This window comes from Nuphar pumila, chromosome 6 (assembly GCF_984573655.1).
Source record: "Nuphar pumila chromosome 6, dmNupPumi1.hap1.1, whole genome shotgun sequence".
NCBI classification, from domain to species: domain Eukaryota; kingdom Viridiplantae; phylum Streptophyta; class Magnoliopsida; order Nymphaeales; family Nymphaeaceae; genus Nuphar; species Nuphar pumila.
The window spans coordinates 118,926,945-118,939,878 of record NC_143254.1 but is presented as its reverse complement, the minus strand read 5'-3'; the positions used below and the strand labels follow the sequence as shown (position 1 = coordinate 118,939,878).

The following is a 12,934-nucleotide window of genomic DNA, read 5'->3' as shown; positions in this document are numbered from 1 at the left end:
TGTAATTGTATTACATGTTTTGTAAATCAAACCTGCTTATGTAATGTTTGTAGTATGTTTAGATGGAAACGCTTATTAGGTGAAAATTTTCTTATCATAGGATTTTTAGAAGAATATAAAGATCAGTGGTTTATATTGCACAAGAACTTTACAATGAAAGCAAATCTAATTTTTCTTCATCAAAGCAATTTGATCCAAAACATGCTCTCTAGTAGACAAAGAATGATAAACACACTGTCTGATTAGATATTCATGAATTTATAATCATTTTTAGTTTGTAAAGTCTTTCCTATCCCAACACGGTGAAATGAACTTTACCTAAAAACAAAAACAAAAAAGTCCTGCCAAACTCGGCTTGATTATCAAAGAAGGAAAAAAAAAAAACAGCCAATGGCTCACTTTTGAAAGTGATCCTTAAGAGGGAAGCACTCGTAACATGGAGGTATAGAACCCCGTTTCCCAAATCTCATTTGCACCCATCGAGGCCGGATCCATCTCCAATTAAAGTCAAAACCACCCTCCAAAGCCAACAGAAAACAGAGAGTTGGAGAGATCTTAAAGGCCTAAAATCATTATAAATATTGAACCCGGTTTCCCAGATGTCATCAGTACCCACCTAGGACACCAGGCTAGAGAGAGGGCTCACAATTATAAATAGGGTATAGTATAGACTCCATTTTCCAGATCCCATTCGGCACCCATTTAGGCTAGAGAAAGAGAGAGAGATGTCTTCTGAGGCCGTATCAGCAGCACCGGCGGAGGTGCAGCAGCAGGGGAGGAGAAAGTTCAAGGTGGCGCTGATCACTGGGATCACTGGGCAGGACGGGTCGTACCTGACGGAGCTGCTGCTGGGGAAGGGCTACGAGGTGCACGGCCTCATTCGCCGGTGCTCCAACTTCAACACGCAGCGCCTCAACCACATCTACGTCGACCCCCACAACGCCGACAAGGCCCTTATGCGCCTCCACTACGCCGACCTTACCGACGCCTCCTCCCTCCGCCGCTGGGTCGACACCATCTCCCCCGACGAGGTGTACAACCTCGCTGCCCAGTCCCACGTCGCCGTCTCCTTCGAGAACCCCGATTACACCGCCGACGTCGTCGCCACCGGAGCCCTCCGCCTCCTCGAGGCCGTCCGCGCCCACATTGTCGTCACCGGACGGTCAGTCCGCTACTACCAGGCCGGCTCCTCCGAGATGTTCGGCTCCACCCCTCCTCCGCAGAGCGAGTCCACCCCTTTCCACCCGAGATCGCCCTACGCCGCATCCAAGGTCGCCGCCCATTGGTACACCGTCAATTACCGCGAGGCCTACGGCCTCTTCGCCGTGAACGGCATCCTCTTCAACCACGAGAGCCCCCGCCGCGGGGAGAACTTCGTCACCCGGAAGATCACCCGCGCCGTCGGCCGGATCAAGGAGGGCCTCCAGAAGCGCGTCTTCCTCGGCAACCTCAAGGCCTCCCGCGACTGGGGCTTCGCCGGCGACTACGTCGAGGCCATGTGGCTGATGCTCCAGCAGGACCACCCCGACGACTACGTCGTCGCCACGGAGGAGTCACACACCGTCGAGGAGTTCCTGGAGGCCGCCTTCGGCTACGTCGGCCTCAATTGGAGGGATCACGTGGTGATAGACCAGCGCTACTTCCGCCCCGCGGAGGTCGACAACCTCAAGGGGGATTCGAGCAAGGCCAGGCGGGTTCTCGGGTGGAAGCCGAAAATCGGCTTCGTCGAACTCGTGAAGAAGATGGTCGATGAAGATCGGGAGCTCGCCAAGCGGGAGAGGGTGCTCGTCGACGCCGGATACATGGACGCGCAGCAACAGCCGTGATCGCTCCGTCCCCGATCCGATCGTTCCGAATGCGGGTACTCTGCGATCGATCTTTGTCATTCGAATGCGATTTGGGGGAGTTCCGTTATGTTGATGATTCGCAATTGGGCGGTATAATTGTTACTTCTGATTTAAGGCTAGAGTTTTTGCTTCTTGTTGGTGATCCGTAATTCCGTAAGAAAAGAAAGAAAAGGATGGTAGTTGTTAGATCTGAGGGAATCTCGAGTTGGTCTGGTCTGTTGCTGATCAGATCTGATTTTGGGGTTTATTATTTCCTCTTCATTTCATCTCATTCCTTTCCCTTGAATTTGGTGTTCCTGCTCTGATCTAAACCGGATTTTGTTTTGCTTTTTTGAGCATGTTGGTCATTATCGATTGTGTCTAGTAGAACTCTCATTTAGTCATCGATTGCTTCTCTGGTGAAGCTATAGAATTTTTACTTACTGTATTAAGGATTCTGTCTCAGGGATCAATGTGAAGAAGGAAATGTATTTGATGGGATGTGTGTTCATGGGTCGTTCAGAATCCTTTTGTTTGTTACTTAGTCTGTTATAAGTTCTGAATAAAGTTGGAATTTTTTTGTTGGTTTAGGTTGTGCTTACCTACTTCACTGTACATGCTTGGTAATGGTGTTCTGTGAGTAGTATTCTTCATCATATCTTCATCAAATCTGTGGTTGTTCATTTTATGATGTTAAGGCAATTGGGTCTCTTCCAAGTCCCAACTTGGAGATCTCTCAATAGAAAGCTTGAAAATGAACTATTATCAGACTGAAGATCTCTATAAAAAGCTTGAAAATTAACTCCTATCAGACAGATACTACTTGAGCTTTCCTAAAGTTAGATTGTTCATCATCTCCTCTTTTTCTGTTTCCATGTAACATGTTCACGACTTGGTATTAACTTAATTTTCTCTCATTATACCATTGAAGTTTTAGCATATTGTTCTGCTGCTACTTTTGTTTCTTTTTTTATCTTCAAGTTTTCTTGGAATCCTTTTTCCTCATGTTCTCTGTCATTGTGAAGTGCCCTTTTTGTCGCTTCTATTTTCTTAGCCTTGGGTTTACTTCACATTGTAGGTGCTTCATCTCAAAATTTTATTTAGGAAGCCGCTTCTTTGTGATGTTCTCTGTTATATTATGATTTTTTCCTAAAAAAATCATATATCATAGAACATCACAAAGAAGAATACTAATATTGTACATGACTTCTCAACGTCTGTGGTGGATCTTTATTAGAAAGCTCGGTTTTGTCATCTCATGTTGGATGATTCCTTTCCTCTCTCTCTCTCTCTCTCGTGATGATAGCAGTAAATGGCCTGTGTAACTTTCATGCGTTTGTTTTACTGGTTAACAGACTGTACATGGTTCACGCTTTTGCCAACAATCCACCAACTGTCTCAGCCTAATCGATCTTCATACATTCAATTATACCGAACATTTCGCTTCCCCTTATGTACTATTTTCAAGGAAAAATTATACACATGGTGTATCTGTCCGTTGGGCGTGTTCATGTGACAGCCATCAATGCTGCTTATGTTGATTGACATTTACAATCGCCAACTTGAATTTGCATATTTTGTAATTTTCAACTGATTGCTGCCGACAATCTGGGGCAATTAAATAAAAGAAAGAAAAAAAAGTAAAACAAGCTTTTGGAATGAAATCACGAAGTCACCCCCTTGATTATGAACGTTTTCATTGACCAAGTCCTGATCATAGAGTTGGAATAAACAGATGCTTCCAACTTAATGGTATTGAGTCTGTTGCCTTCAAAGTTAGAAAAGTGTGTCCCTCTAACAAACCGATAATCGTGCAAAAGACTAGCAAGCACTCATCATGCATTGATTTGAAAAAATGCACCTTAAAAACGGCTTATACTCTTCGTCTTGTTTTCCTTGTGATGGGACAGGGGCGTTTGTTTGAAAAATATGTGGTAGAACTTGCACAATAAATTCCAAAAAAATAGCTTTTCTGTCAAGATGGGTTCATGCTTCCCCAAATGGGAAAGCATCAAAGGAAAGAGACTTCAGGTGGCCATTTGATTTCCTGAGATCTTAGATTTGAGGCAAAATTTAATATCTTAGGATCTTTGCCCCACCCTTTCCCTTGGTCGGCAGAAAACCATGTCTGTTTGCATGACTAGAGGATCTAGCGTAGACTCCACCTTGGGTCTGACCTTTGGATCTCATATCCTGGGCATTCAAACACTCTCTAAGTGTGGACTTAACACGCTTTAGGACAAATTTTGACAGGAAAACGATCCCTTTGTGTTGGCCTACTAATAGTTGAACCAATTTATGACTTTTTTCCATTTTACCAGGTAGGCTGAGCCAGGATCAGGTGCCATCACATGGCATACTTTGAAGTGTGCCGCTGCACCTGATGCCCCTCCATCTTTGCCTGACAGTTTGTGAGGCCTAAAAGCAGATGAAGGGCCGCCAGGTGCAGAAGCACACTCAAAGTGTGCCATGTGGTGGCACCTGATGATCCTGGCTCAGGTAGGCTACGCCAGTTGGCAATTTGGCATGATCTATCAGACATTTAGTCAGTGAGCTGTGTGTGAGTCTATGTCTGCACGCGTCTGTGCTTGCTCATGTGTATTCTTACTTGTGGGTTTTCCTCTATATCACAGGGACATCATTTTAGGTGCGTGTCCCTAGTGACATGAGCGGACACGGTTCGGACATGCAGACACAGACACCAACACGTACATATATTATTTTAAATAATAACTTAATACTTTTTAATGTTTTTTAATAAAAATGCATTTTTTACTGTTAAAATATCAAATTTAGGTTTTTATTGTTTAAAAATAAACAAATTCTGTGTACTCGTGATCTATCTATTATTTTCTGAAAAAAATCTGAACTTGCGAGTCCAACTCACGTCACGTGTCTTCGTGTCGACAAATCTTTTTAACAGGTTTTGCTTGAAGTGTATGTGTGTGTGACTTCTTGGCTTTTGCTTGCATTATTTAGATGGAAAACTTGAACAAGGTGATGGTGGAGAGCAATGATGTTTTTACAATGTTCTTAGTTCTTACCAGCGGGGGCTCTGCTTGGCTGGCAGGAACAGTTAGTGCACGTCACCTTGTCTTGGAAGGTTGCAAGTTCGAATCCCAATGGTAAAGTTGAATAACTGGTAGGGGTCTACCTAACCCCAGCTTTCTTTATCGAAAAAAGAAAAAAGAGAAGGTTCTTGTTACAATGTTGTCCAAAAGGATGCAAAAGTCTCGGGTTACCTTATTCTTGAGTATGAACTTTCAATTAAGATTTGAGTGCATAACCTCATCAGATTTGGACTCACATTATAAGATCTTTGGAGTTGGATTACAGTTATTTTTAGAATATATGTGTGGGTCCGGATCAAATCTATTCCTTTGTACCTTTTGCATGTACATGAACTTGTTCGGAAATGAATCTAGATTCGATTATATTGCTCAGAATTTGGATTCGAATTTCGATCAATCATGATTTGGTCCATATGATGTTGGATGTAAACAGTTCAGATTCAGATCAAATGTAGCCAACACCATGTCCGACTAATCTGATGTTGAATAAACGGATTCGAATTTAAATTTGGATTCAGATGGTGAAAAGCTTGTACCAAATCCGCCTTTTTACATGTAAATGGATTCAGATATCTATCAAATTCGAATATTTGTCGGATTCAATAACAAAAAGTCAAAACCAATCTCCTCATCCAATTATACCTTGATATGGTTTTGGCTTATCAAATGCAACTAAATGGAATCAAGATATCAGATAAAATCCGATTCATTGACATTCCTATCCAGGGACATCCCATTTTGGCCTCGGGTCCTTAGTCACAAGATTAGGAATGCAAGCATGGGCATTGACATGTACCAATGATGAGTTTAATATTTTTGACAATATTTCAATACAAATACTTTAAAATATTAAAAATAAAAAAATAATCTTTATTGATTAAAAATATAAAAGTCCATGCCCTCGTATCCTACTTTTCAAAAAAGAAATTGAACTTACACGTCTAACCTTTGTCTTTGTGACATAGGTTTGTGGCCCAACTAGAGACATAAACAGGTTGGGCTCAATCTGGATCTAGGCATTTTTTTAACCCAACTTAATTAGATACTTAGATATAGCCTAATCAGATTAGAATTAAAAAAGTTAATAGCTAAGGATTCAGTTAGCTAATATTTATATATAATCGGGTGGATTAGGTCCGGATTCAGATTCAGATGTGAAACTGCATACCAATTCAGAAACTGATTATTAATTGAATCATACTTGATTTACCGAATCCTACTAATCAGATTAGTATATCTGATCCTTTGGCATCACTGTAACCTAAGTGAAAGTTTTGCATTGCTCCCACAATCCATGGGCCATGTAAAACATTGATGTGGTGCTTTCTTGTGGGATTTGTGGGTTCTTTAAACGTCTATTCAGTTCCTTTTTTAACCAGAGTGGCAAAAGTTTAAAACAACAAAATAATGGCAGTCAAATTCTCCTGAGAAACTAAATTTGTTGTTTTCTCGTGTTTTTAATAGCAAAATATCAGTAAAAAATAAAATGAAAATTAAGCAAAAAGAAATAACAATAAAAATACATAAAAGGTAGAGTATACCTTTTCTCATGATATAGCTGATAAAAACTTAAATATCGAGATAAAATTGCAGTATTTATGTTTACACAACAATCCCATGATATTTACCGGGGACTCCGCTTGTCTGGTAGGAGCAGGTACTACGCGTCACCTTGTGTTGGGACGTTGCGGGTTCAAAACCCAATGGTATAGTTGTATAACTGGTAAGGGTCTGCATAACCCCAGCTTGCCTTTCAAAGAAAAAAAAAACAATCCCATGATATTTTGAAAATGTCATGATATGTTGGCAATTTAAAACGGCGATGACATGCCGTGTTTTTTCTGCGATATTTTTCACACTGTTTTGAACTTGGGGTCCCCCATTTTGAAAACATATATGGAGTCCAAGGGGCGTTTGAGACCGTAGATCAGATCTGAGTGGTTTCAAAAGAAGGATCTCAGATCATGCATATGAGATCGCTCATATACACAGCGTTTGCCCCAAATCCACATATCTGATAACGGATGAGGATCTGTTCTCAGATTCTTGATATCCTTGTAATGTTGGATGTTTTGTACTCAATTGGCATATAAAAATGAACGTTTATCCCTCTACCATAGCATGTTGCCTTTGACTTAGATTTTCATATTGTATTACTTCACTTTTATAAACATGCATGGTTTTTGAGGGGTTGGGAGACTGCGTTGAGGTGGGATCTGACCTCGACAGTCAAGATCATGAGCATTCAAATCAATGTTGTCAGTATCGGTATCGGCCCTGAATCGCCGGGCTGCCGATCCAGCTGCATCCGCCGATACCGATACTCAGCTGAATCGTTCGATCGGCTAAAAAATAATAAAAAACTATTGCATGTCAATCTTAACGTGACATGTGTTAAAACTATTAAAATAATTAAAAATATTTTTTGATAATTTTTACATTTGGTGAAAATTAGCTAAACCGGGCCTGAATCGTATCGAAATTCTGCCGTATCAGCCATTTGATTCAAACACACCCTTACATTTGCTCATATAGAGTGTTGCTTTTCTTGTTTGTGGAGTGCCCCACTGAGAGCCCCTTATTAGGGATGGCAGTGGACCCCGGGGAAATGGGGCCCTGCTCCGCCTCACCTCGTTTGGACTGGGGATGGAGGACATGAAACGGGGATGGAGGCGGGGATGAAGGTTAAAATCAAAACCCGTGCGGGGATGGACTTATTCTTTTCCCCCCATCCCGTCTCGATCCCCGCCTTGTCCCGTCCCTCCCCGTCCCAAATCCTTCTTGTCTGATCCCAACCGCTATGCCATTTGGGATGTTTTGGTAAAGCTTTACTTGGTTGACTTGCTTCTCTTTTCTCGCGCTTGTTTTCTGCATTTGCAACGAGTTCACCATTACGCAAAACAATAAATGAACAATATGCTCTCAAAAGAAGAGAGACGAGGTGCAACAAATTGGGTAAAGCTCCTTGGCAAAGGAAACAAAGAGGTGCATGTGGGGAGCATCACCTTGAGTAGCAAGAAGAGTTAAAAAAGAGGAAGAACGCATAAGCAATGAAATTCCTAGGGAAAGGAAACAAAGAGGCACTTTGAGTAGCAAAGAAAAGTTAAAAAGAGGAAGCATATGCACATAGAGCCATCAGAGGTTAAGAGGAATTGACTTTCCACACAAGGAGCAAGTTTCCATGAAGTCTCGAAATTCTCTACATATTCTAAGGAACTTCTTTTGATCATACACTCATTAAACAAAAGCTAAGGTGGACTATGATGGCCTCGGATCTCGGATCCGATCTGAGGCTCTTGTTTGAGCAAAGGAAAAACCTTATATCCTAAGGGTGCATTTGAATTCCTTGGATCTCGACTTTTGAGGTCGGATCTAGCGTGATCCTGCAGTCAATCAAATGAGAGATCTTAGATTAGCAGATTTAAGATCGTCAAAATCCTCAAAATATGTGTATCTATGGTCCGATAGTGGGGGAACGGGTACGGGTCGGGTAGGGTTACGATCTCAATTTGCCTTGCATATGAGATCCGAGGCAATCAAATGTACCCTGAGAACAACTTGATCAAACAACTTGCATCAATGAAATCCTATGGGTTTGAAGATAGGGATGACTTTGGGGGCGAGTAGAACCCAATTGTCCAAATTTATCAAATTCAAAGCAAACACTTTTAATTTTCATGTATTTGCTGACCGCATTGAGAAAATGCACAAACATCAGGCCTTGTTTGGATGTACTTATGTTTATTGTTTATAAATGATGACATGATGAAAAGAAATAGTGTTATTAAATGCTTGCAAAAAATGCATATTGTTGTTGTCTGATGACAAACGGTTCCAAATAATTTTTAGATATAAATGCTGCTTAGATGTATATATGATTAGTCTTGAATAATTAAAATTTGTTAATTTTTTCCAAGATGAGTGCTTGTTTTATGCACTTTCTTGTGAAATATGCCCTTTTCATTAAAAAAGGTCTCATTCCAACGGGAGATGAAACAAACATCCCATGGGAAATATGTTGTGGGACACATCATGAATGCAAAATGTTTGGTTTCTTATGAAAACGGGATCACACTTACCCCATGGGGAAGCGTTTTCCCGTGGGCATCCCTTTTCGCAAAAGTGGCTTCCCGTTGAGTGGGTATGTCACAATAGCATAAGTTTGCTACTTCCATGACTCCTTAATTTTTGAATAAAATCTTTTCATTTCCTCAAACTAAAGATATATAGGGATAGCATTTGCTATCCTTGTGAGTAAGAAACCCCCCTAGTTGGAACTCATAGAGAGATGTTGTTCTGACCAAATCTGATCTCATGAATGTGTTCGGCATAGTCAAAATAGTAAGAATTGAACATTGGGTCATTGTTCTTTGATGTGAAAATATGGTTTTTTGAGGTTTGAAATTTGGTACGTTGTAGGCTGTCGATTTTTCAACTCTCATAAAATCTGAGATATACATCAGAAAAATACGATCTAATGGCCAGTGTCAACTAAACTTAATATGTAAATCACATCTTAAGGGAGGGTCAGATGGGTAAAAAAAACTGAAAAAAATAAAAAAATATTATATTTTTTCACTAAGGAGTTCCTCACCCATGAGGGTAGCAAACATTACCCAAGATATATATATATATATATATATATATATATATATATATATATATATATATATATATATATATATATATATACACGGATGCTTCTACACTTGACACATCTGGCAACAAGAAGTTTACATTGGGCTCATCTAGCAATATGTTTAAAAGAACACAAACACACCTACTCTCCATTCCAATCCTCATGGTTCGGACCTAGTCTGACCTATATTAGATTTTTAGTGTCAGTTATAGAAGATACCCATGCTTCTAGGGATGTCAATAGATTAGGATTTTATCTGATATTAATCTAACTCCATTTAGTCAGATTTGGTAAGCCAAAACCATATTTGATTATAATCGGGTGCGAATATAGTTTTGATTTTTCTCCACCTAATCTGACGAATATCCAGATTTGAAAGATATCTGAATGTTATTACACGTAAAAACTGAATTTGGTATGAGCTTTTCACCATCTGAGTCTGAATCAGATTTTGTTTAGCCGATGACCGATTAGTCGGATATACTATTAGCGCCATCTGACCTGAATCCAAACAATTTACATCCCTACATGAACATTTCAAAACCAGGTTGGTGGAATGCTCTTTTGAGGTGCCTACAATTATTATAGAACTTCCACAAATAATTAAAGGAAAATCAGATAAATCCTCATTTAAACCATATTTGCCAGAAACATGTAGGGGTACGTGAGGGCTTAAAATATTTAGGTTATGTTTTTATTTGAAACACACATTGATACAATTCTAAAAAATATGGTTTTTAAAGGAATTAGTACAAGTTTCTAAAAAGTTGATAAGAAGTATACATTTTTATAAAGATACTTGCAAATTAAAATACAATAAAAGATAATGGGTAAATTGTTTTGGGATGAAGGCGTAGTTGTTGTTGTAAACATAATAGGTAAATCAAGCAATTCTTGTATCATGATTTTTATAAATTATAATGTTTAAAAATCTCAATAAGAATAGTGTCTTTATAAAATTAAATTGTTGTTTGTGTTTAGAAATGCTAATATAATCGAACTCGGTACTTATTTATAATGTAATAGAAATGTGTTTCTATGTAAGATGGTACACATTTTTTAAGGAACATCTGATATTTCTGTCTATGGTTTCGAAGACTAGTTTTGTGCCACTATCCGGTACTAGTACACTTGATACGCCATACACTAGGGTGTATCGAGAACCAATGCAATTACAATTTAAACTAGTTGCCTCTTATATGATGTGTAATCCTATGAATTATGGCATTATTGTCGATAAATGTTATATCTAACTTACTATCAATTCATAAAGTGGGATATTGCAGTAGATTGAGGCAGGAAATTTGTCCCATAGGTTCGAAAACATGACTCACATTCAAGTCAGTCAAACCAGTGACTTGGCTGGGTTTTGTTGACCTTATAATTTATATAATATACATGTATCTCTAATATGTAAACTAACAAAATATGTAAATTGATATGCATCAAGATTTTTATAGTTTTTTTTTTATTTTTTTCTAAAATTTATTATAGGGATGCGATCTAGATGCTTTGTTTTATAGAGACTCTTAGATCATCGATGTATAAGAATGATCTTTTAAGGTTTAAAAATCAATGACTCAGAATTTTTGTAAATATTCAAGCATACAAAATCACATTTCTTGATCGATCCAAATATGATCCATAAAATAGGCAGGATATATTAAAATAAAAAACCAGTACATGAACCATAAAAGAGATTAGATATATGATGAATAAAAGAAAAGTTTGTACACTAACTTTCAATAACCATTAATGAATGAATAATAAAAATATTTGTGCATGCCTCATAAAAGAATCTATATATGATAACCCAAAACTGTACACGAACCTTCAATAACAGTCAATACGTAAATAACCAAGAGTCTGTACATGCATTACCAAACCAATGCATAACCAATAAAAGAAATCTTAGCATACCTCATCAATTAAAAAATATTGATACCTCCTTGTCTACAATAAGTACACAAACATAAATGATAAAAAATCGGTACATGCTAAATCTGGATATGCACAAATCTAGCAAAAATTGGCACATCAAATCTGTCTATATATTTTTTTTAAAGAAAAATCATATGCCTGATTCAATCTAAGCTTAACCCCCTTGCCAATAGAATCATGAGTGCTCGTACCTTAGTGGTTATAGGTGAATCCGAAAGAAACTTCACAATAATGGTCGATCACCTCTTCTTCCAAGCTCTCAAAAATGATTCGGTAGCCTCACACACTCTCTCTCTAACTCTCTCTTGGTCCCTCTCTCAAAATCACGATTTTGAGAGGGGGAGAAAATCTCATCCTCTTATAAAGGAGGTATCCCACCTAGGTCGAGTTCCTCCCTCCTTGGTAACCCCTAGGAAAGATAGGACTTTCCTGTTTAGTTTAAAATTTTAGCCTTTTAAATTAAACTACCATTTTTCAGAATTCTCTAATTAGTTTCTAGATCAAGCAACCTTCTAATTAGCTTGAAATTTAAAACACTTATTAACCTTGAACCATGGATCTTATCCACAAGATCCATGATCCAACCCAAGGGTCCACACATATGCTAATCCCTTGAAACCATTTAAATAATATTAATTATTATTTACTACATATATTGCTTAAAATGCTATTAACTAATTTTCTAAATTTTAAAAAACTTGTGAGGTATTACAAAACTTACTCTCACTTTTTCTGACATGTACACAATGGTCTAACTTGTTTGCCACATAACCCAATTTGGTAATTGCCTTGCGAAGGATCATATACCATTATCTAGGTGATTGCTCAAGCCTGTACAAGAATTTCTTCAACTTGTACACCTTATACTCTTGACCTTTTATAACAAAGCTACATAGTTATTGCATATATATGGTGTCTTTTAGGTCACCATTCAAAAAGATTATTTTTACATCCATTTAATGTAATTCAAGGTCAAAGAATGTCACTAAGGCCAATATGATTCGAATGAAAGCGAATTTCTTCATAATTGATACCCTCACGTTGAGTATATTTTTTTGCAACCATTCTTGCTTTAAATTTATCAATGATCCCATCAACTTTATATTTCTTTCTTAGGACCTAGTTGGAACCAATTACCTTGCGATCATCAGGCAATGTTATTAGTTCTCAGACTCTTTTTTTATTGAATCAATTTCATCTTGCATTGCTCTAATCCATTCTCTAGATTCATGTGAGCTAATCACATTTTGAAGAACAAGATTATCAACAACTTCATCTAAATCAATAAAGTAACACAACTTCTCTGCCAAGTATATATAATAACCATCTAAATAGGATGAAGGAACTCTGAACCTTTTATATCCAGTTATACGATGTGAAGATTGCTTGTCATCTATAGTTGACTCTTGATCCTCTGTAAATGGTACAGAGACTTTTGTTCCATCCAATGACACATC

At 38.4% G+C, this 12,934-nt stretch overlaps 1 pseudogene across 1 annotated transcript; it reads left to right on the top strand.

Annotated features, from left to right (window-relative positions):
- Positions 1–612: 612 nt before the first annotated feature.
- On the top strand, positions 613–2,414 carry LOC149835906 (GDP-mannose 4,6 dehydratase 2 pseudogene; annotated as a pseudogene). The gene has a single exon (XR_016432664.1). The product of XR_016432664.1 is annotated as a GDP-mannose 4,6 dehydratase 2 pseudogene (transcript).
- The last annotated feature ends 10,520 nt before the right edge of the window (positions 2,415–12,934 follow it).